This window comes from Schistocerca serialis, chromosome 11 (assembly GCF_023864345.2).
Source record: "Schistocerca serialis cubense isolate TAMUIC-IGC-003099 chromosome 11, iqSchSeri2.2, whole genome shotgun sequence".
Taxonomy (NCBI): domain Eukaryota; kingdom Metazoa; phylum Arthropoda; class Insecta; order Orthoptera; family Acrididae; genus Schistocerca; species Schistocerca serialis.
In genome coordinates this window covers 43,033,461-43,056,316 of record NC_064648.1, presented here as the reverse complement: position 1 = coordinate 43,056,316, position 22,856 = coordinate 43,033,461, and the positions used below count along the sequence as shown (strand labels likewise).

Genomic DNA, 22,856 nt, shown 5'->3' with positions numbered 1-22,856 from the left:
TTAGAAAAAAAAAACAAGTAACGAAGTGCTAATTGTGCGTTGTGAAAAATATAGGGGCGAATTTTAAATAGCTACAGTGTATAATCAGACTAACAAATGGACATTCAGTAACGTGAAATAGCGGACAGTGAAGTGTGGTCATTAAATTGAGTACACCTACAGGGCGGTCAATTCCGGGATAAGTCTATTCGCATCTCACGAGGGACGCGGTATTGAGACCGGTTTTTTTTTATTATATCATGGTGAGTGGGCTTCAATTTATAAAAAGGAGAAAACCTGTATCATTATCATTGACTGTTGGGGTTAAGCAACCAAAACTGTTCATCAAAGGGTTTCGGTGAATGAGTGGTGAATGCGAAATGAAACTGTGAACGAAGTTATGTTAAATTAAGCAGAAGAGACAAGACAGTTTGGTCATATCTGTTATTATTCCATAAACCGTAACATTTATTCTCGTTGTACGAAGCCTTTATAGACGATCGTTATGACAATTTGCTTTGAAGGGATCTCGTTACGAGTTAAGTTTTGGGGACCTGGTCAACAGGGGATAGTTCGTAGATCTTAACTACTGCAGCTATTCTGGAAACAGGTGCTACCAAGACTGTTGTGTGTTGTCAATGGCTTAAGGTCATCATATCTCATGCTCTAAGATCGACGCGCCATTCCTCTTGGTATAACGGTGTCTCACGGTAACCACGACAACGCCGACGGTGAAGGAAGATACGGTAGAACGAGACACATGTAACTCTTTAATAATCTCATTTTGGGTGTAGACATTTTTCATTGCCCATTAACTGCCTTAGAAAACATTCACAAATCCATAAGTAAATGAAAATATTTCATTCATATTAGGAATTATTGTGATGGCAAGTGTTGCAGAGCACATACTTTTAATTTTCTAAATTAGGAGCATGTGCAACTCCCAATTTTGCTACAATCAACACAACACATTACTATTATCCACCTATACTATACGGCTTGATAATGGCATCCCCTTGGAGATAATATTCTGGAGGAGAAATGCTTTCCCTTTTGGATATCCCAGTTGGTGAATACTAAGGAGGAGATCATCAGAGAAACATTTCAATTTTGTAATGGAGGGAAGTTGGAGGGGAGGGGGCAGGGTAACATTATAAAGGCAGAACAATTTTTGGCAACAGTGCGCAGAGCCAAATGGATGTAGATTGCAGCAGTTATACGAAAACAAAAAGGTCTGTACAGAAAAGAAAAACAAGAAGAACTGCACCAAATAAGTCTTGGCCTTCAAAGTAACCACTGTTAGCTACAACACACTTCTGACATCAGTTGTAAAGCTGTTGGAAACTGTCAACAAATTTTCTTGTGCAATCGCTCAAAGCACTGTGGTCACACACCGTTGCATATCTGTGGCATAGCAGGTGATGAGACCTGGTGCTACCAATAAGATCCTGAGACCGAGTGACAGTCCGTGGCACAATGTTTGTTGTCTTCCCCACCTCTCAAAATGAGTCTTCTGTCAAAATCCAAGATTAAAGGATGTCAATTGCTTTTTTCAAAAGCAAAGTCTTGATCTATCATGAATTTCTATCTGAGGGAGGTGAGGGAAATGTCTGTCGCTCAGTCTCCGGATCGTACTGGTAGCACCCGGTCTCACCTCCTGTTATGATGCGATAAATCCAACAACGCATGACCATGTTACTTAAAACTATCCCACAAGAAGTGTTTATGAACAGCTTTCAATAGCTTTGCAATTAGTGTCACAAATGTGTTGTAGCTAATGGTGATTACTTTGTAACTCACATTTTCTTTATTTTCTGAGACCATTCATCGAACTTTTTGGATGTACCTTGCATATTTTGGAGTATAATAGCACACTGTAATGCATAATGGGGGTCGACAGAAGCGTGCGATCCCACGCGTCGGCTTTGACCCGTGACGTATGGGTGTTGTCGTGTGTGACGTCATGACGGCGCGGAGTTTCGTTTGAGTGTGGCTGTCTCCAGTTCTGTTTTATCTTATTTTATTTACTTTTCTGATCTGTTCATTCTATCTCGTGAGATTTTTTTTTTTTAATTTAAAAACACTTATTACGTATTTTAATTATCTGTTTCCTCCAATTTCTGTTTTAGTTTATTATATTTATCTTTCTGATCTGTTCGTTCTATCCCGTGAGATTTTTTTTAAAAAAAGACAAAAAACACTAATCAGCTACTGAAGCATCTTTATCTTCTATGGGTTGCAGGGGTTACGACCTCTGGGGAGGTGGGTGGGTATTCATGCATGGCTGTCTTCACTTACATGTTGTAGCTACACAAGGCGTCTAAATTTGTTTATATTTAGTTTGCCCAACACCCAAAACACCTCATTTGCCGCGCTTGTCCCGTTAGTGTCATTAGGCTTCTTGTGGAAAGTGTGTGTGTGTTTTTGTTTCCGCCGTATTTGTGACGTCATGGGTCAAAGCAGACGGGGGGGAGTCGGACACTTCCGTATTTCCCATAATGGTGATAGGTTTTCATTATCATGTTCTTGGGTTTAAAAAGATGTTTTATGCCACCTTACCTTATGTAAACTGCCTTTCAAAAGAGCTGCCCTGTCTTTCATTCTCTTGTACTTCTCAACAAATCCTTCAATCGGCCACTAGAACAAAACAAGAAAGAAAATTGTTGTGAACAAAACCACAGGAATTTGCTCAAGTATTCTATCTACAGTAAAATTAACTTGAGGAAGCTGCTTGGTCCAAAACTACCTGTAACCACCTGTCAAAAGCCCAAATAGCCATCTTTCACAGTGAGGACATGCATGGAGAGTGTCAGTGAGGTTCCAGAAGGTACCAACAGGAATGTGGACCCACTCCAGTTCCACTATCGTGGCCAAGTGTGCTATGTTTCACAGCCGAGGGCCAAAGATTTGTGGCAAAAACAGTATCAAAGTAGTCACCGCATATTCTCAACCGGGTTTTGAATTCAACCTTAGGGTAGAGGAGGGGGGCAGGGAGGGGGTAGGGGGAGGCAGGGGAGCATGAGCACAGTGAACTCCCTCTGGTGCTCGTGGTACCACACACTTACACTATGAAGTGTGTGACATACTCCATTGTTCTGCTGGTAGACGCTATCTTGCCAAGGGAAAATAAATTGCACGTATGAGTGGATGTGGTCCCCAAGGATTGATGCTTACTTGTGTTGAACCACTGTGCTTTCCAGAACGATGAAATCACCCAGGGAAGACCACAAAAATATTCACAACACCATAAACCCCCTCTACCGGCCCGAACCCTTCAACAATTGTTGCAGTGCCATACATGCCAAAAGCCGTCTGTCTGATGGAGCATAAAACACGATTCATTTGAAAAGGCCATCTTTTGCCACTCAGTGGCATGCAAATTCCTGCCTTTCTCGATGATGGACAGCAACCAGAATACGTGCATGAACCAAACCATTGCTGCAGAGGCCCATATGCATCAACATTTGTTGAACGGTCATTGAGGAGACACGGTTGGTAGCCCCTTGGTTCATCTGGCTGGTCAGTTGCTCAATAGTTGCATATTCATTCACCCACACATATCTTTGCACCACAGTTGCCTGCATTCCGGTTTTGGATGGCACTAATTCGCCATGCACGGTATACTTTCACCACGGTGGCATGTAAATAGTTTACAATCTTAGCCTTTTTGGAAATGCTTCTATACTTGGCCCAAAAACCAATGATGTCCGATAAATAGCTCTGTTTCAGCATTACGACAACATATGCACTCTTTTCTGCATCACCCCTCGACCCACTTTATATATACTCCAATGCTAATGCTGGCATCTGCCATCTGTGAGTGGTTACTGCATGTTGATATAAAACATAGGCAGTGCTCACATTAATGTAACTGAACTGTGTATAAAATTACAAAGAGACAGATGGGGTGGGCAGTACTTACCTTTAGAAGGTGGAATTTCATGTACTGCTAATAGACACTTGTAAGTGTATGGGGTGGGAAAAAAATCAAATTCATTAGTTTCCTGATGTCTGAGGGACCTCTTCCAATCATCCCCAAGCTATTAATCTTTCCTCCTTGGGGAACAAACAAAGTTATGAGATATCTCCCTTCCTCATTTTGTGTGTGACAATCAGCAGCACTGGCAATTTCACCTCCTAAATATAAGTAGTGGTCGGCCATAGTGTATCACTGGTATTATATAATTTTCTGCTAGCAAAAATTACACCCCACACAGAATTGCAGTCAAATAGCATTAGATATAAGTTTTGTTTAACAAGCAGCTGTAGATACTGGCATACACAGTGAAGTATAACAGCGCCATTTTTCAGGTTCTTTCCAATGCAGAAAGTACAGAAGCAGGAATAGTAACTGAAATTAAATGGAAAGAATGAAAGGAAAAACAAGTGCTCCTACTGAGTTGTTCACCTCCTCCTTGCTCCAGGAACTCTTGAGAACTTTTTCTATTTAATCTCAATGGTTCAAATGGCTCTGAGCACTATGGGACTCAACTGCTGTGGTCATCAGTCCCCTAGAACTTAGAACTAATTAAACCTAACTAACCTAAGGACATCACACACATCCATGCCCGAGGCAGGATTCGAACCTGCGACCGTAGCAGCAGCGCGGCTCCAGACTGGAGCGCCTAGAACCGCACGACCACCGCGGCCGGCCATTTAATCTCAATATGCATTGTTTCATCCATCCTGTCTTCTCTTTTCAAATAAGGAAAATCCAGGATGGAATATAACAATATTATGGAAATAAAAGTCACCACTCACCGTATGGTAGAAATGTTGAGTCACAGATAGGCACAACAGAAAGACTGTCACAAATAAGAAGCTTCCGGCCAGTAAGGCCTTACTGGCCAAACCTTCTTGTTTGTGACAGGCTTTTAGTTGTGCCTATCTATGACTTAGCATCTCTGCTTTATAGTGAGTGGTAACTATCCTTTTCAAAACATTGTTACTTTCTTCTCTTTTGGCAGATTAATATAACCCCAGTTTAAAAAAAAAAAATTATGTTTTCCATGACTAGGTTTTCCTCGTCTGTGTTAATGTCTTCCTTGATGCTTGGTAAGCAGTTTCTATCAATATTTGATATAACACTTATATGGTTGCCAACACAGGAGATTTCAAAATACAGGGTGTACATAAAGTCTAGGAACAGATTCAATTATTTATTGCACAGAAACCAAACACTGTACAGATATCACACATATGTCATTTCGAAGAGAAACACTGAAAAATCCCCCCCCCCCCCCCCCCTATGTTTAGAACCAAGTACGGTAAGAAGCCAACAACAAGAAAGGCCATGTACCACTGCCACAACAAATTCGTTATGACAGGTAGCTTGTGCCTGGCGAAGAGAAGCGGACATCCTAGTGTGAGTGCAGTGAATGTGGAGCACTTACAAGAGATATTCATAAGGAATCCTAGGAAATCAGCGCATCGTGCACCCTGTGAACTGGAAATGACTCCAATGACAGTGTGGAAAGTTCTGCTACAGAAGCTGTCTATGAAACCATTAAAATTGGAGCTAGTGCAGAACCTCAATGGCAACGACAAAGACAATCATTCTGAGATTTGTTCACAGTTGTAACAAGTGAATGGGGTGGGTATGGCATTGTTGAACACTTCATTTTTAGCAACCAAGTCACTTTTCACAGTACTGTGAAAGTGAACAGGCACAACTGTCGAATCTACGGTATGAAGCATCCACACAAATGCACTGAATTTGAGTGTATTCCCCAAACACAGGTGCCAATGCTAAGGAAAAGGTAATGTGGGTTAAAGGGCAGAAGGAAGAAGTAGTAAACCAGTTCATTCAGAAACTCGGATATATTAAGTGGGACTGTAAATATAACTGTCAAGTGGGAGTAAATAAAACTGAAACTGCTTTTAAGAACTTCATTAAAAATTAATTAGATTTGTGGTATTCTTGTTCTCCTCTTATAAAAATCAATCTTAAAAGCCAACCTATAAAGAAAAACATTAAGTGGTACACAGATAAACTTACCAATATGAGGGAAAATATGTTATCGTTGTACCACATGTATAAAAATTCTCATAAAGATGGAACGGAGCAGAAAGATATTTGTACAAAGCATACCTTGAATGTAAGAGAACCTACAGAGCTAAGCTTAGAATGGCAAAAAGAACAGCATACGAAAGATACATTGAAGGAGCTGCTAATAAGTGCAAAGCTGCATGGAATGCTGTTGCACAAGAGCATTGCAGGAATGATGAACATCGCATAGCTCTTGACCCGGATAAAGTTAATCATTTTTTCATGGACTCTGTAAGTTATATTAAGAACAAAATTGAAACAACAACCACTAATGCAAGTGATCTACTTAAGCAACAACAACCTGCAAACAATACATTTAAATGGAGGACAGTCGCACCCACTGAGATTACAAAGGTAGTGGCAAAGTTCTCAAACTCCAAGAGCATGGACTGCTCTTGGTTGTCCAATTACATAATTAAAAAAACAGTGCATATAATTACTGAACCATTGGCCTTTCTGTTTAATAGGTGTCAAAAGTTTGGAGTCTATCCTACAACTCTAAAAATATCGAAAGTTATCCCAGTGTATAAAAAAGGGGACAAACATGGTCTCAAAAATTACCGACCAGTTTCTATAGTTCCCATTTTCTTGAAAGTGCTTGAATCTCTTATTTATAACCAACTGAACCACTACTTTGAGTCACATAACTTACTCTCTAATAATCAATTTGGCTTCCGCAATGGAAAAAATATCACCACTGCTGTTCTTTCAATTGTGAATGAAGTAATAACAACCTTTGAGAATAAAAATAAAGCCTCACTTCTTTTATGTGTTTTAAGTACGACATTAGACTGGATTTCTCATGATATCCTAATTGCTAAACTCAAATTCTATGGCATACAAGATTCTGCATTGGCAGTAATTGAACCATACCTAAAAATTGGAAGCAGTTTGCCTATGTCAGAAACAGAGACTCACAATTGCTAGAAGTTAAGACAGGTTCTGTCCTTAGGCCCTTCTTTTTTATAACTGCAGTCAATGATTTACCTCATTGTATCCCCACTACTGTTATTTGGTTATGCTGATGCCGCAACCTTGCTTGCTCAGCACAAGAACATATCAGTTCTGCAAGATATGATGCAAGATGGCCTGGAAGCAGCACAAAAATGGTTCTCACCAAATACACTGCTTTGCAATCCTTATAAAAACCAACAGATTATACTGGGATTGTCAAAAGAGGTATAGGTGAAAGCAGTTAAAATTCTAGGAATTCATGTAGACTTTAAGTTAATGTGGGAAACACACATCAACCACACCTGCACAAAATTGTCTCGAGTTACATATTTAATGTGGAAACTGAGGAGCCTGGTGACAAAAGAATATTTAAGAGTTATTTATTTTGGACTCTTTCAGTCACAGATAGAGTATGGACTGCTGATATGGGGACTCTCACTGCACATCAGTGAAGTTCTAAAAATTCAGAAGAAAGTGATAAGGCCAATGAGCAATTCTGGTAGATCAGAGCACTGCCGACCACTGCTCATTCAGCTGAAAATATTAACCGTTATTAATCTTTATATAGACGCCTCAGAATTGTATGCAAAAAACAATATAGCAGATTTTGAAATGGGAGAAAACATGCACCATCATAATACCAGAGGCAAAACAAAATTAGACATACTTAGGCACCAGCTGACAAGAACAGGGAATTCCCATCGAATCAATAGTCTAAAAATATTTAATAAACTTCCATTTTCTTCTCAGTCAGATCACATAAGTAGCTTCAAGAGCAAGCTACTAAATTGGTTAATAATCAATCCTTTTTACAATGTAACAGAATTTATGAATATAACATCAATCAACATTAATTTTTAAGGATTTCATTATGTGATGTCACTGAATGTATTTATCTTATGTTATGGTGTATGTTATGATCTATGGGCAATATTTGCAAAGCTCATTTAGCTTTAAGGTACTATTCAAGGAAAATGTTATATGATATCCATTTAAATTGCCTATTCCACCTCAGGTGGTCAATGGTGAACAAAGAATCTGAATCTGTACTGCAAAGGTAAACGTTTTTTGTCTTGTCACATCAAAAATTATATGGGCCATTCTTCTTCGCCAAGAGCACTGTCACTGGAAATTCCTACTTGCACATGTTGCAGAAATGGCTGATGCCTCAAATGAGATTGGACTCTCTGTTCATCTTTCAGCAGGATGAGGCTCCACCCCATTTTCATCGTGAAGTTCGTGGGTACCTGAACACGGAGCTGTCACATCGATAGCTCAGCCATGCTACAGAAGGGGAAATCTGTTTCATGAAATGGCCCTCCTGATCACCAGATCTCACTCTGTGTGACTATTTTGTATATGTAATACCTCTACCATATGATGTAGCAGAGCTCTGGGAGTGAATACGGGAAGTGACTGCCACAGTCGACGATGCCATGCTGGGATGGGTAAGGCAAGAATTCGATTACCGTATTGTCATCTACCTGATCACTCATGGTTCGCATATCAAATGTTTGTAGAAAAAAACAAAATTTCGAAAAGTTTCTCTTCGAAATGCAGTATGTATGGCATCTGTACAATGTTTAGTTCTTGTGCGATAAATAATTGAAAATGTTCCTCGATTTTATGTACACGCTGTACTTGAACATACACTGTATGGCAGCACATTCAAGATAAGAGAATCAGGTGTAAATAATGGTATACAACTGCTAAGAACACAATCTCAAAGAAATAAGTATTATGTTGTGGAAATAATGTCTGTCTGTCTGTCTAACAAACAGTAAGCAGAGACAGGAAAAATCCATTTTATTTTATGGCCAATTTCAGAGTTATTTTTGCCTATTTGTTGCTGTTTTCTGTCAACTCTGGTATTACTTTCTGCCAATTTTGATGGTGTTTTTGAGGAGTTTGGTATTACTTTCCAATAGCTTATTTTTGAAGTATCAAATGGCTTATATCACTGTTCCAGCACTATGAAAACGAAAATATACCTCTTAACTACATTACATATGGCATCACAGAAGAAAAAGGAAATCATTTACATGAAACCCATTAAATGTAATCAATTAAAGAAACCATACACTGTGAAAAGGTTTTCAAATTAAAGCACTATTATAGCTTCAATGGTTTCTTTGAAATCTTTTACCACCAGTTGATCAGTACTTCACTACTATGCAAAAATAGCAGCCTAAAGTGTAAATTTTTAACATGGGCAAGGAGAAGGCCACAAATGCAGTTAACCAATTCAGCTCATATTTGGCAGCCTGCTTCTATACAACATAAAATGAAGATCGGTTTTGAGAACACCATCCCTACTGTTCATGATGTGAATTTGATTCAAAACTGACCAGATCGATATACAATTGAAAATGGAACACTTTTAATCATCATAGGTGGTGTCCAGAAGCAAACTTTTTTCCTAGGGATTTGCGAAAGAAACTATTACAACTGCCACTTATGTACCCATAAAGTAAATGCTATTCAATGAAAGTACTGCTGATGCAACAATCAACGCATCTGGCTGGGGAGCAGAGAACCTGTGTCCAATTCTGAAATGCATTCTGCTGGATTTTTTGTCATCTTTCTTTTCCTTATTGAAATTAGTAACAATAGGAGGGTTAATATGGCAGTTATTAAGGAATAATAACAAGGAGGTAAATAAATTTCTCAAACAACTTGGATTGGTGAAAAATTAAAATTTGAAGCCTCATATGAAAACAAATGTCACGAGGGTCCATAGACAGCTGAATATGCTATGCTAGTTTACAATGAGCCGTGGTACAGAACTTTATTTGGAGGTTTCAAAACTGCAATGTACATCCGGAAATCCAGCAGGAATTTCACAACTATCCACATTCCACAACAATTCATAGCATAATTCATGATCAATTTTCAGCACCAATATTTTAGGTGATGTTGCATGCGTGATGTGCATTAGAATTACACTGGAGATCCAAAGAAACTGGTACACCTGCCTAACATCATGTAGGGACCCACAAGCACGCAGAAGTGCTGCAACATGACATGGCATGGCATGGACTTGAGTGATGTCTGAAATAGTGCTAGAGGAAACTGACACCACATGAATCCTGCAGGGCTGTCCATAAATCAGTAAGAACACAAGGGTGTGGAGACATCATCTGAACAGCACATTGCAAGGCATCCCAGATACACTCAATAATGTTCATGTCTGGTGAGTTTGGTGACCAGTGAAGTGTTTCTGGAGTCACTCTGTAGCAATTCTGGATGTGTGGGATGTCACATTGTCCTGCTGGAATTGCCCAAGTTCTTCAGAATGCACAATGGCCGTGAATGGATACAGGTAATCTAGAAAGGATAGTTACATAAGTGTTACTTATCAGAGTCGTATATAGATGTCAAATTGATGTTGCGTAGATTCTTCCCCAGACCCATGGTGCGGTGTATCAGAAGTTGAGTTATGTTCGACAGTTTCGGCTTGTTGATTACCACTGGTAGCAGCTTCATACACGCTTCTTCTGAATCCCAAAGCGGAACGCAGCTGGTACGCCATCCTGAAATATCGAGGACATAATACAAACGTGCCAACGCTCGCCACCTAAAGTGTAAACAAAAGTCATACTGACAGGTACACTGCTACCGTTCTGTTCCAAGGATGTGTGCAGTCCAACTGCACACATCCCACACCATTACAGAGCCTCCACCAGCTTGAACAAGTCCCCTGCTGACAAGCAGTGTCCATGGACTCATGAAGTCAGTTCCATACCCATACACATCTATACACTTGATACAATTTGAAATGAGACTCATCCGACCAGGCAACATGTTTCCAGTCATCAACAGTCCAATGTCGGTGTTGACGGATCCACATGAGGCATAAAGCTTTGTGTCATGCAGTCATCAAGGGTACACGAGTGGGCCTCAGCTCCAAAAGTCCATATTGATGATGTATCGTTGAATGATTTGCATGCTGATACTTGTTGATAGCCCAGTACTGAAATGTATGGCAATCTGAGGAAAGGTTGCACTTATGTCACATTGAACAATTCTCTTCAGTCGTCATTGGTCATTTTCTTGCAGAAATTTTTTCCATCCACAGCGATGTCAGAGACCTGATGTTTTACCAGATTCCTGATATTCAAGGTACACTTGTGGAATGGTCAAATGGAAAAACCTCGCTTCATCACTACCTCAGAGATACTGTGTCCCTTCGCTCATGCACCGACTATAGCAACACGTTCCAACTCATTTAAGTCTTGATAATCTGCCATTGCAGCAGCAGTAACTGAGCTAACAACTGCGGCAGACACTTGTTATCTTATACAGGCATTGATGACCGCAGTGCCATATTCTGTCTGTTTACATCTCTCTGTATTTTAATACACATGCCTATACCAGTTTCCTTGGCACTTCAGTGTAATTACCAAAAACAAAATATTTTTAAATGTAAGCCAAGTCAGTTTTCTGCCAAATCTTCAGAATGAATGATGTAGTTGTGCGAAAGCTGCTTTCATTACATGTTCTTGGTGCCACAAGCATATTTGCTTCAAATATTTATATGACAAGCACCACCCATGTAGATGTTCAAAGGTAAGTGAAGGCATGTAACAGTGAGTGAAAGAGCCTTTGTTGGGCAACCAGGATTAAAATTATAATTCTTTCTAATCCAACTCATTAAAGAAATTTATTTTCCTACCTTGTTATTATTTTTCACTGATTACCTTTTGACTTTCCTATTCCTACTAGATGCAATACAGCAAAAATACTAATGAAAAAACTGCAGAAAATGTTCTCTTCTCCTCAGCCACATGCCTTGATTGCTACATCAGTGGCAGTTCTTTGAACAGTGTTTACCATAGGCATATTCAGTTTCTTTCTTCGATTCTACGAAATGGGCATATGCAGCAACCTCCACCCCCCCCCCCCCCCCCCCACATGATGAAAACACTCAGTTTTCAATTACCTATTGATTTTGTCAAATTTGAATCAATCGCATGTCATGAACTTTAGGAGTGGTTTCCTCAAATATAAGGATGGGGGAGCTTCTTGAGCCAAAATATCTTAGTCCTCTGTTTTAGGTTTATACAAGCACCCTGCCAAATATGACTCAAATTGGTTGGCCATTCCGAGACCTTCCCCTTGTGAGGACCAAATGTCTTCAGCACAACACCAGACATCTGACAATGTCCACATATCCTGCTTGCATGGGAAGTTGCTTCCCATCAAATTATAAAGGTATTACTACCCCTTCAGAATATTTCACAACTGAGACCTGCCATCCTATGCACACATAAACTATTTGCTGTGTCAGCACGAACATAATTCATCATCATCACACAAGAAATAAGAGCCCAGGACTGTGAATAAGACTAAATATACAGATCTGTTACCATAAGAGTTGTTAGCCTAATATGAAGGTGCAACATAGTGCCTTTCTCGGTTTTCTTCACCTCGCCCTGAAGCATTCGTTCTATTCATATTTAACAAAAGCTGGCTGGTTTTAGCATCAAAAATTTGTATTTCTCATAATAATGAAGCAGTCTTCAATTGTAACTTGGAATATAGGTACTGTTTCATCCACTGACATCAGAGTTCTCAATATTTTTGCGTAACAAACTGTACCAACAATGAGACAGTTTGGTGAGATCTGTAAAGTGGAGCATCAGTTAAATTGGATGTTTTTGCAGGACACAAACACAACATGAAATATAGCACATAGCTCTTTAGCTAGTACGTAAATCAAATTTGCACCCAATTGGTTAGGTTCTCGCCACCGTACACAGCAGCGAACAGAGGGTGTCATGCTAACTGAAAGTACGAAGATTGCCCGGAAAATAATGTACCACATTTTTTCTCAATCAGCAAAAATTGTATGAATGTGACAGTTAAGATATACATTATTTGAAGTTTCCAAATTGCACACACAAATTTCCCATTTATTCTGACAGGTTGCATACCTGTAGCAATGTTTTGAAATGGTGTCTCTATATGATGTAAGCTACAAGCAGCGTGTTGTCATTGAACTTCTCACAGTAAAGAATAGAACCTTCGAGAATATTCCCAATTGTTTGCATCCTGTTTATGGAGCATCTGCAATAGACAGAAGTTCTGTTAGTCACTGGGCAAAGAGAGTGAGGCCATTAGGAGACATTGGTTCGGCAGGGTTCCAGGATTTGCTTCATTCAGGGAGGCCATTCGTGGCTTTCAAACTTGACCAGGCACAGCTTGCTGATGTGCTCATTCACAAAGACCAATGCAGAACAACTTGGAACTTGGCAATGAAGCTGTCACTCAGGAAGGAAAGTGTGGATGCAATTGTCCATAGTCTTAATTACTCAGAAGTTTGTGCACAATGGGTTACGCACTATCTCATGAGGAAACTAAATCTTCTCACTCTTTGATGTGATGCCAAGACACAGTACCAATATTTCTGAAGCAGATGTGAACACATTAACCAAACCCAAAAAGGGCTTCCAATGATTTTGTCACCATAATAACCCAGGTGATTGACTGATTCTATATGATAACACAAGTTTGAGGACTTCAGAACCATCATTAAGCAGGGTTGGACAGTATTATCTCATCCATCCTACAGCCCTGACCTAGCGCACCTCCAACTTCCATTTGCTTGTCTCATTAAAGCATCACATTTGTAGATGACATTTTGAGGATGACAAAGATGTGATTCTTACAGTGGAGAAATGGCTTCAATACCAGAACAAGGAGTGGCACTGACAGGGTACACACACCCTTGTATCTTGATTGATGAAGGCCATAGAACAGGGCAGCAATTGTATGGAAGTATAGGGAATGTAGAGTAAACAACATTCTTTCTTTTGTGTATTTATCGTTGTGTTCAATAAATAATGACTGAAGGAAAAAAATGTAGTGCCTCACTTTTTGGGTAACCCTCAAATTTATTTTAATAGTTATTCCATATTATTTTTACTACTTTGTGAATGAAACTTGTGGTCAAAGCACGAACTGTTGGTAGTGAAATTTAACAGTGAAAAAGAGAGGGATGGCTGTACTGAGCTGAGAAGACACATTACATTTCAATGATCTGTCACCCTGATGCTACTCATAAACATTTACCTCAAGTCAGTTACCTTCTTGTAGTTTCTCCATGTTAAGGACCTGCTATGCACTGCCACCATGTCTTGTCATGTGACTTTGCTTCCATTTGCAGAGGATTGAGGGCCGTAAGACAGCTCTAGTCTTCAAGCCACAAAATAACATAACTGCCTTTTAAACAACTCTTTTGTATTTTGTTACTCTTATGTGACATTCATATACATTGAGTAAACAGATCTCATTAACGAGAACAACATTTTCAAATTGAATCTCATAACACCACAGAAGAGAGTGACATTGCCCCTCAGCCTTGTTAAGCTTATTCTGGGTGTTGATATTGCAGACAGTGCCTCTTCCTCTCTGCCTTCCAAAACACTGCCAAGCCACAACCCCAATAAGTAAATAACCCCTTCGTAGCACGAGAAGATGTTCCATATCTGTCACACTTTGATGATGTCCTAAGCCGACAATTCTTTTGTCATTTCTGCAAATATTACACCACGAAGTACACACAGTGGGGAGTTCTTTATATATTAACTAGCTAAATAATATTTTTAAATGAAGAGATCAGACATATTTTTATGGACAAATAACATGTATCGCCTAACTAGGCTGCAATCTATGTTATGTTAAAGGATACCGGATGCCATGTTAATTTACATATTCACAAAACTTAAGTGTCACATTCAGTGTTTTTCATATTTATACTCTTGTAATTTGAAAATATATAGTTTAAATGATGCACCATATTAAAGTCTCACAAACACCCGTTTTTACACAATAGTTGTGTAAAAGGCTCAGGAAATGTCACATCCGTGGCTAAAACTGTTATTGGAAAGTAGTTTGTTTGCAAGGTGCTACTCCAGTCTCCGTAAGCAAGAAATTACTATTACTTCATTTTACAAATGGGCTCCCATTCAGTCTGTCGCCTTGCTGCTGATACAACAATGGACCAGTTAATGATGGACTAGGATAAATGATCACTGTAAAGACCGACCTACCTACCAACCAAATCATGCCACAGGATCACTTGACTTTAGACACTGACTGCTATCAGAGCTGAAGAACATCTCTCTCTTATGTTCCAAACCGCCACCTATAGCAAACACTAAATGGCTCAGTTTCTTTACCTTGGCATTTTCCCTTCTGCCCCATGATGGTTCTGGAACTACCTTCTGTTGTCCTCCTGACAATTCTCACAATGTAATCCCTATGAGCAAATAAACTGATACGGTTTCCTTTTCCCAACATGAGTATGTATATTAATTACAAGTCCGCATCATTATCCAATCCTGACTACACCCCCAAGTGGGTGTAAGAACTGCCATCTGAAGTGAGATGCCAAATTTGACCAACTTTCAGCTTTGAGGTGCCCCATACAAATTACCAAGCCGTGAACAGATGTATGAAACCACCATGCAGGACAGTACGGCTCCATGCTGCAGTGCAACAGACAAGTGCTTCGCACAGTCAGCCCAAGCTGCCCACCACAGTCTACCCAGGCCTAATGCCACGCTGCCATCACTGCCATTAGGTAAGGAAATTCAACCTCGTCTGCCTCCTCTATCGTGGTCGCACGAGGCCACATCATGATTATGATGTCCCGATGCCACCTCGACACCGGGTATCGCCACTGCATTGCTGCCCAATCTATTGTCAATGAACAATTTAATTGTAACAATCAAAATATACGATTTCTGACAATATACTGTAATTGTATAGCTAAAAAATCCATTCACCAAGCAATGGTTGGTGTCTTTCCTAATCATCCCATCTGTTAAGTCTCCCCTGACCTTGCATTCTGGGTGACTTTTCAGAACCCCACCCCTTTCCCTAGACGTCTCAAGTTCCCTTCCCTTCACCCCTCTCCCTACCCGTTCAATCTTTATGCTGGAAGGAGGGGCCACTGGCTTCAAAAGCTTGCATAAGTAAAACCTTTCTCCTGCCATCACTTGGTGACTGGATTTTTTTATCTATCCAATTACTACATATTAAATGTGCAAGCTTCACTTGTAGGGGGAAAGGCCTCTGGACCAATACTGCCACTGACATCATCGAGGTCTGTGATCAAATTTTTGTGTGTGTGTGTGTGTGTGTGTGTGTGTGTGTCTGCAAAGGCACCTTAGTGAGGCATTAGTAAATGTGATGCTGCGAAACAGCACTGTGCCTGGAGCTAGCCTAACTTCCCTACTTCTGTGTTCCCATAGGCGGTTCTAAACTAGGTGTAAACGTTGACACAGTAGTACAAAATGTAATGGATACAGGGAAACTGTCCCCATCGAGTGATGAAAAGTTCATAGGAGTACCAGCATGAAGTTGCAAGGAGTGGCTCACGCTTATGTAGATTCAAGGAAGGGCTGAGAAATACCAAGGCATTTGACATCCTTGCAGAATGCGTTGAAGATATGTACAGAAATAAATACTGTCAGCTACTATAAGGACAATTTTTCCATCAAATAATAAAATTCTGGAGAGGATTTCGAGTGATTTTCTGACCGAATAAGAGTTGTGTCTTGTCGTACATATTTACTAACAGAAAGTAATGAAAGGAATGAGATACCACTCAGGAAATCAGAAACTTGCTGTGCAGATTCACTCATTCGCAGGATTGACCCCACAGGTACGTGACAAGGTGAAGTACACTGAGTACACTAAGTTAGGCTATAAAACTCACAAAGGAGGTGCAACAATTCGTCTAATCATCCACCGGGATAAAGCCCACTTGATGTGCATTCGTTGCCGAAGTGTGCTGCACACGTTGCAAATGACAAAAAGTTACACGGCTCCTTAGTGTTTGGCACCAGCATGTGCTTGTTTTAGAAAAATCAGACAAGGGGAGAGAAAACTATCCATCTCTACAGCACTGGTCAGCTAACCAAGTAGGTCAACGAGGTGCTCGAAGGCATGTGAATACGCAAAATGTGAATGGGAGCAGTTCTGCCACTGCTCCTTGCTCCCCTTCTGCAAAGCCAATCTGGTAAGAGAGATAGGAATTGCTCAAGTTTGCAAGATAAATGAACAGCAGAACTTCTACCTTCCTCATCAATACAGGCATACAAATAAATGTTTTGTTTGTTAGATATACTCACTGTCAACTGTACCCCATTCTAGCTGACTTTGCAACTTCATCTGAAGAAAAGAAACAACTTCTGTCAAACTTCTTAATGTACCACAAGATTCCTACATATGATACCAAGCCAATAGCCTGGAAACCATATTGCGTATCTTATCACTTGCAGCCTGCAGTAGAAAAAATGCCTCAGATTTACTAAAAGCTGGAGTAATTAAACCTTCTTTCAGTTCCTGGTTGTCACATACAGGGTGTACATAAAGTCCGGGAACACTTTCAGTCATTATTTATTGCAAAAGAACTAAACATTGTACAGGTCTCATACATATTGCACTTTGAAGAGAGACTGTGAAAGTTTTTGTTTTTTACAAACATTTGATATGCAAACCATGAGAGACCCAGCATATGTCAGTATGGTAATTGATACCTTGCCATACCCATCCTAGCGTGGCATCGTCGACTGTGGCAGTCGCTTCCCGTATTCTCTCCCGGACTTCTGCTGTATCACGTGGTAGAGGTGGTACATACATCAGATCTTTAATGTATTCCCACAGAAAAGACTCCCATGGAGTGAGGTCTGGTGATCAGGATGGCCATTTCATGGAACAGCTGTCCCCTTTTGTAGCACGGCCAATCCACCAATGTTCAGGTACCCACAAACTTCAAGATGGAAATGGGGTGGAGCCCCATTCTGCTGAAACATGTCCAAGTAGGAATACCCAGTGACAGTGCTTTCGACAAAGAAGAATGGCCTGTACAGTTTTCGACGTGACAAGGCACAAAAAATATTTACCTTTGGGGAATCACGCTCAAATTCAATGCATTTGTGTGGATGCTTTGAATCCCATATTCGACATTTATGCCTGTTCACTTTCCCATTTGTCAAACTACAACGTACCTCAACTCACCATGCTTGTGACTAGCACCAACTATCGGCAAATTACAAAAATATGCTGTGGCAGTTGTAATGCTATTGTAAATATAATACTGCCATTAATCTGTATATTTTAAATTTTTTGTTCCGTAATAATTTTGAAAAATTAAACAAATACTATAACGAGAGTAAGCTTTTGTTAAGTGTAGTTTATCTGTTAAAAATAACCTCTTTGATGTAGGTGGAATAAATATATTAAAACATATTTTGTAAATAATTATGTAATATTTCACGTACAACTGTAATTAATTATGTCAATTTTGTATGTATGTGCTGTCACGCAATTGTAGATGGTTCATACTTAGGGTTTTTGTAAGCAGAAGTGTAAAATGAAAATGTGTAGGGATCATAGGTAGAACGGAACTCCATTCTGTGGTGGAATGGGAAAGGTGGTGGGGCACACGAGTGAGAATTGGCGTGCAAGTGACACACACTGTCGGTAGCTGCCCTGCAAGTGGTGAACACGCTCAGACGTGTTCTACATGATGGCGCAGTACAGCAATAAATTAATAGCTCAGAAATTTGCTATTTTACCGTAGCCACCAAGAGGAAGATAGAGCTATGTACATCAAGAGCCGTACCTGTGCAATGTTATTATGCAGCACCACCTCATGCCACCTTCGACATTAGTAACAGGCAAAGTACTTTATTTAGAAGTGTATCACAGTATGAACCATCCTTCTTCAATCAGTTGAATGTAAGTGTTAAATGTACCTTTGTGTTTAACCATAATTTTTCAATTTCATTTACGAAACTTCCTGGCAGATTAAAACTGTGTGCACCAACCGAGACTCGAACTCGGGACCTTTGCCTTTCGCGGGCAAGTGCTCTACCATCTGAGCTACCGAAGCACGACTCACGCCTGGCCCCCACAGCTTTACTTCTGCCAGTATCTCGTCTCCTACCTTCCAAACTTTACAGAAGCTCTTCTGCGAACCTTGCAGAACTAGCACTCCTGAAAGGAAGGATACTGTAGAGACATGGCTTAGCCACAGCCTGGGGGATGTTTCCAGAACGAGATTTTCACTCTGCAGTGGAGTGTGCGCTGATATGAAACTTCCTGGCCGATTAAAACTGTGTGCAGATACTGCCAGAAGTCAAGCTGTGGGGGCGGGGCGTGAGTCGTGCTTCGGTAGCTCAGATGGTAGAGCACTTGCCCGCGAAAGGCAAAGGTCCCGAGTTCGAGTCTCGGTCGGTGCACACAGTTTTAATCTGCCAGGAAGTTTCATATCAGCACACACTCCGCTGCAGAGTGAAAATCTCATTCTGGAAACATCCCCCAGGCTGTGGCTAAGCCATGTCTCCGCAATATCCTTTCTTTCAGGAGCGCTAGTTCTGCAAGGTTCGCAGAAGAGCTTCTGTAAAGTTTGGAAGGTAGGAGACGAGATACTGGCAGAAGTAAAGCTGTGGGGGCTGGGCGTGAGTCACGCTTCTGTAGCTCAGATGGTAGAGCACTTGCCCGTGAAAGGCAAAGGTCCCAAGTTCGAGTCTCGGTTGGTGCACACAGGTTTAATCTGCCAAGAAGTTTCATATCAGCACACACTCCGCTGCAGAGTGAAAATCTCATTCTGGAAATTTCATTTACCTCATTAGGGTCCTTACCTAAACGAATCTATTCCGAGTATTCTGATGTTTATTGAAGCTTGAATAATAGTAAATTACTGGCAATAGTACTGCTTTGGTAGTAAATTCTGAAAATTATTATTAAATACTAAAGTTTGCACATATCGGTTTAAGAACCACCGCTTTGCGTGACCATGAGGATAAGTTTTCAATAGCATTTTTTAAAGTAAGGTAACATAATTGTTTAACTGCAACAATCTTAACAGTACTTGTTCGTGCTGCTTCTCCATGTCAAAGAAAGCCAGACAAATATTGGTGTTAGTTAAATGTTAACAAATAAAAGTCGTAAAGAAATGAAATCTAGTCGTGTTAAATAATAGTTTTGGTCATAGGAATAATAGCTATAAGTTTAATATTTTTTTTGTATCCTTGTTGAAACATGTGTGTGTCGTTGTTGTTGTTGTGGTCTTCAGACCTGAGACTGGTTTGACGCAGCTCTCCATGCTACTCTATCCTGTGCAAGCTTCTTCATCTCCCAGTACCTACTGCAACCTACATCCTTCTGAATCTGCTTAGTGTATTCATCTCTTGGTCTCCCTCTACGATTTGTACCCTCCACGCTGCCCTCCAATACTAAATTGGTGATCCCTTGATGCCTCAGAACATGTCCTACCAACCGATCCCTTCTTCTGGTCAGGTTGTGCCACAAACATCTCTTCTCCCCAATCCTATTCAATACTTCCTCATTAGTTATGTGATCTACCCATCTAATCTTCAGCATTCTTCTGTAGCACCACATTTCGAAAGCTTCTATTCTCTTCTTGTCCAAACTATTTATCGTCCATGTTTCACTTCCATACATGGCTACACTCCATACGAATACTTTCAGAAATGACTTCCTGACACTTAAATCAATACTGGATGTTAACAAATTTCTCTTCTTCATAAACGCTTTCCTTGCCATTGCCAGTCTACATTTTATATCCTCTCTACTTCGACCATCATCAGTTATTTTGCTCCCCAAATAGCAAAACTCCTTTACTACTTTAAGTGCCTCATTTCCTAATCTAATTCCCTCAGCATCACCCGACTTAATTAGACTACATTCCATTATCCTTGTTTTGCTTTTGTTGATGTTCATCTTATATCGTCCTTTGAAGACACTGTCCATTCCATTCAACTACTCTTCCAAGTCCTTTGCTGTCTCTGACAGAATTACAATGTCATCGGCGAACCTCAAAGTTTTTATTTCTTCTCCATGAATTTTAATACTTACTCCTAATTTTTCTTTTGTTTCCTTTACTGCTTGCTCAATATACAGATTGAACAACATCGGGGAGAGGCTACAACCCTGTCTTACTCCCTTCCCAACCACTGCTTCCCTTTCATGTCCCTCGACTCTTATAACTGCCATCTGGTTTCTGTACAAATTGTAAATAGCCTTTCGCTCCCTGTATTTTACCCCTGCCACCTTTAGAATTTGAAAGAGAGTATTCCAGTCAACATTGTCAAAAGCTTTCTCTAAGTCTACAAATGCTAGAAACGTAGGTTTGCCTTTCCTTAATCTTTCTTCTAAGATAAGTCGTAAGGTCAGTATTGCTTCACGTGTTCCAGTGTTTCTACGGAATCCAAACTGATCTTCCCAGAGGTTGGCTTCTACTAGTTTTTCCATTCGTCTGTAAAGAATTCGTGTTAGTATTTTGCAGCTGTGACTTATTAAGCTGATAGTTCGGTAATTTTCACATCTGTCATCACCTGCTTTCTTTGGTATTGGAATTATTATATTCTTCTTGATGTCTGAGGGTATTTCGCCTGTTTCAAACATCTTGCTCACCAGATGGTAGAGTTTTGTCAGGACTGGCTCTCCCACGGCCGTCAGTAGTTCCAATGTAATATTGTCTACTCCGGGGGCCTTGTTTTGACTCAGGTCTTTCAGTGCTCTGTCAAACTCTTCACGCTGTATCATATCTCCCATTTCATCTTCATCTACATCCTCTTCCATTTCCATAATATTGTCCTCAAGTACATCGCCCTTGTATAGACCCTCTATATACTCCTTCCACCATTCTGCTTTCCCTTCTTTGCTTAGAACTGGGTTTCCATCTGAGCTCTTGATATTCATACAAGTCGTTCTCTTATCTCCAAAGGTCTCTTTAATTTTCCTGTAGGCGGTATCTATCTTACCCCTAGTGAGATAGGCCTCTACATCCATACATTTGTCCTCTAGCCATCCCTGCTTAGCCATTTTGCACTTCCTGTCGATCTCATTTTTGAGACGTTTGTATTCCTTTTTGCCTGTTTCACTTACTGCATTTTTATATTTTCTCCTTTCATCAATTAAATTCAGTATTTCTTCTGTTACCCAAGGATTTCTACTAGCCCTCGTCTTTTTACCTACTTGATCCTCTGCTGCCTTCACTACTTCATCCCTCAAAGCTACCCATTCTTCTTCTACTGTATTTATTTCCCCCATTCCTGTCAATTGCTCCCTTATGCTCTCCCTGAATCTCTGTACAACCTCTGGTTCTTTTAGTTTATCCAGGTCCCATCTCCTTACATTCCCACCTTTTTGCAGTTTCTTCAGTTTTAATCTACAGGTCATAACCAGTAGATTGTGGTCAGAGTCCACATCTGCCCCTGGAAATGTCTTACAATTTAAAACCTGGTTCCTAAATCTCTGTCTTACCATTATATAATCTATCTGATACCTTTTAGTATCTCCAGGGTTCTTCCATGTATACAACCTTCTTTCATGATTCTTAAACCAAGTGTTAGTTATGATTATGTTGTGCTCTGTGCAAAATTCTACAAGGCGGCTTCCTCTTTCATTTCTGTCCCCCAATCCATATTCACCTACTATGTTTCCTTCTCTCCCTTTTCCTACACTCGAATTCCAGTCACCCATGACTATTAAATTTTCGTCTCCCTTCACAATCTGAATAATTTCTTTTATTTCATCATACATTTCTTCAATTTCTTCGTCATCTGCAGAGCTAGTTGGCATATAAACTTGTACTACTGTAGTAGGTGTGGACTTCGTATCTATCTTGGCCACAATAATGCGTTCACTATGCTGTTTGTAGTAGCTTACCCGCATTCCTATTCATTATTAAACCTACTCCTGTATTACCCCTATTTGATTTTGTGTTTATAACCCTGTAGTCACCTGACCAGAAGTCTTGTTCCTCCTGCCACCGAACTTCACTAATTCCCACTATATCTAACTTCAACCTATCCATTTCCCTTTTTAAATT

At 40.1% G+C, this 22,856-nt stretch overlaps 1 long non-coding RNA gene and 2 other non-coding genes across 3 annotated transcripts in view; 1 reads left to right on the top strand and 2 right to left on the bottom strand.

Moving 5' to 3' along the window:
* LOC126427286 (uncharacterized) overlaps window positions 1-22,856 on the bottom strand; it is a 113,546-nt gene that overhangs the window by 48,952 nt on the left and 41,738 nt on the right. Inside the window, exon 2 of the long non-coding RNA XR_007576620.1 lies at window positions 2,539-2,616. This is a non-coding gene — a long non-coding RNA (uncharacterized LOC126427286). The remainder of the gene's footprint in view (window positions 1-2,538; window positions 2,617-22,856) is intronic.
* Trnas-cga (transfer RNA serine (anticodon CGA)) lies at window positions 18,817-18,890 on the bottom strand. Its single transcript has one exon. It is a non-coding gene; the product is annotated as a tRNA-Ser (tRNA).
* Window positions 19,166-19,239, top strand: Trnas-cga (transfer RNA serine (anticodon CGA)). The gene has a single exon. It is a non-coding gene; the product is annotated as a tRNA-Ser (tRNA).